Here is a 2725-nt window from a genome sequence, read left to right on the forward strand (position 1 = left end):
TGACTTTCACTAATTTAATTATAACTCGAGTTACAGAACTCAAAATTTAAATCCGTAAATTTTCCCTGAAACTAGACTCATATTACTACTTACCATAAAATTTTCAGAATTTTTGACTTGGCCAATTATTACAGTTTATTCATTAAAGTATCCCCTGTTTCACAGCTCGACAGATCTGACCTCTCGGCACTAAAAATCAATTATCTCTTTGTACAGAATACATATAAGGTTATAGTTTGTTTCTTTTGAAAATAGACTCACTAAGAAATCTACACATATAAATTATGACCCATAATTCTTTCTGTACAATTTATAATGATTTTCTAAAGTCAGAACAGGGGACTTCAAAAACCATTCTGACCCTGTCTCACTAAAATTCAAATATCTCAAAATACAGAATTCCTTTTCCTACATCGTTTCTTTCATATAAAATAGACTTGATAAGCTTTAATTCCATATATAATTCACTCTCTAATTCCATTTCTACTATTTATGGTGAATTTTACATTCACGTCACTGCTGCTGTCAAAGAAACTGCTTCTTTGAATTAGTTACCATTTACACATACATAATACCAAAACATAATCTTTACTAACCATTTCAATAGCTAATCTTAGCCATATCATTTGAACATGCTCAAAATGATTAAGACTCTATACATGCCATAGTTCAAACATTTTGAAAAGCACATAATACCGAGATGGCTATGATAGTGTGATACGAGCTCCGACGGTCCACTATTCGATCAAGTTCAAATCACTATAAAACAAAGGAAAGAAAGAGATGTGTAAGCTATAAATAGCTTAGTAAGTTACATGTAAACAATAATTACTCATTTAATAATTAACACTTTTAACATATAACTAATCAAAACATTTCTTAGCAATTTCAATCACTTACACATGCACAATCTTACCAATTCACTTGCATATACATTTTCACACTTAACATTTCATATTCACTTTAATTCATTATTAATCCCGTTGAACAGTTGGAATATACACGGATACGTAGAGATTTAGCACATAAGTGCCACACTGATATATAGCCGAAGTTACCACCGATATGTAGAAGGTTACCACCGAAATGTAGCCAAGCTACCACCGATCAATAACACTGGAATGTCCACGGGCTCGCTCACACAAGCCGTCAGTGTCTCGCAACACATGCTAGATCACCCAAAGACCCGGACTCACTGTAACATCAGTAACATCTGTAACACTGGTCTCTAGTGACATGTCACTTGTATCCACTTCTATTCCTAAGTTCAACCGAGAATTTACACTTAACACTTTATTTTAACACTTTAACACTTTAATAATTCATGAACAATTTTCCTTCCACATTCAATATTAATTCACATATCAAATATAATTCACAATTTATAAAAATATAACTATTATTTACACGTAACTTACCTCGGATGCAAAACGACTATTTTTTGTAATTTAGTCGATAACTTTCTCTTTTCCCCGATCACTTCCACTATTTCTTCTTTCTTGATCTATATTAACACAATTTAATACATTTTATCAACATTTCATTCAAATACAATTCATACACAACATTTTGGCAAATTTACATTTTCCCTAAACTTTTCAAAAATTCCACTTTTGTCCCTAAGCTCGTAAAAATAAAATTCACTAAATTTTTAAATTTCAAACTTCACTAAATCATATTTCATGCTCATAACAGCCCTCAATTTCACAAAATCACAACTTTATGCACACTTTACCATCTTTCACAATTTAGCCCTTTTTCAACATTTTCATCAAAATTCATCTAGTAAAACTTGTAATTAACACTTCAAACATTCATTATCTAACATCACTAATCAATTTACAATTATATCATGAATGGGTCAATTTTTAAACTTTAATTTCATTTAAATTAAATGGTAGAAACATGAAATTCAAGCTTCAATAAGCATAAAAATACGAAAATAATCAAAAACGGGGCAAGAAATCACTTACAATTGAGCTTAGGAAGTTCAAGAACCCTAGCTATGGTGACATGAATTTTTTTGGCAGCAAACGTCTGATTTTAAGAAGATGAACACTTGTTTTCATCTTTATTTTGTCTTTTATTCAATTTGGACAAAAATGCCCTTGACCCATTACTTAGATATTTTTCTAGAAATACCCTTTTGTGTCCATAACACTAATTCATGGTCTAATTGCCACATAAACACTTCCAATTTCATGCAATAATTCAATTAAGTCATTTAATCACTAATTAGACACACTTTGCATTTTTCTCAATTTAGTCCTAAAAATTCAATTAAGCACTAAAGCATTAAAATTTTCTATCCATATTTTCACACAATATTTCAATCAATCAGTAACTAATAAAAATTTATAAAATTAAACTATTTCACTTCGGATTTGTGGTTACGAAACCACTATTCCGATTAGGCCCTATTTCGGGCTATCACATGCGCTCTGTTCCAGCATTGACTGTAGCACTCCATAGCTCAGGTCTGGCAAACAAACTAGGTAAGGGGTGTTGCATTTAGTGGTATCAGAGCTATAATTTAGTCGATTCTAGGATTGAACGTAGCGTGTTTTGAGTTTAAAAATACATGCCACATTAACCTGGAATAGTGTGATGCAATATGATCTGATTTGACTCTGTTTTCTTATAGATATACTATGTCGACCGAGTCTAATCATACAGTATCAGATGAAGTAAATGGTAATGTTTCTACTTTCAATCAGGGAGCAGG

At 31.4% G+C, this 2725-nt stretch overlaps 1 long non-coding RNA gene across 1 annotated transcript; it reads right to left on the reverse strand.

Moving 5' to 3' along the window:
- Positions 1 to 530: 530 nt before the first annotated feature.
- On the reverse strand, positions 531 to 2226 carry LOC128032498 (uncharacterized). The gene is made up of 3 exons (XR_008188736.1): positions 1974 to 2226; positions 1419 to 1504; positions 531 to 759 (listed from the first exon to the last, which is right to left on the reverse strand). It is a non-coding gene; the product is annotated as an uncharacterized LOC128032498 (long non-coding RNA).
- Positions 2227 to 2725: the final 499 nt, after the last annotated feature.

The sequence above is a fragment of the Gossypium raimondii genome, chromosome 9 (assembly GCF_025698545.1).
Source record: "Gossypium raimondii isolate GPD5lz chromosome 9, ASM2569854v1, whole genome shotgun sequence".
Classification (NCBI taxonomy): domain Eukaryota; kingdom Viridiplantae; phylum Streptophyta; class Magnoliopsida; order Malvales; family Malvaceae; genus Gossypium; species Gossypium raimondii.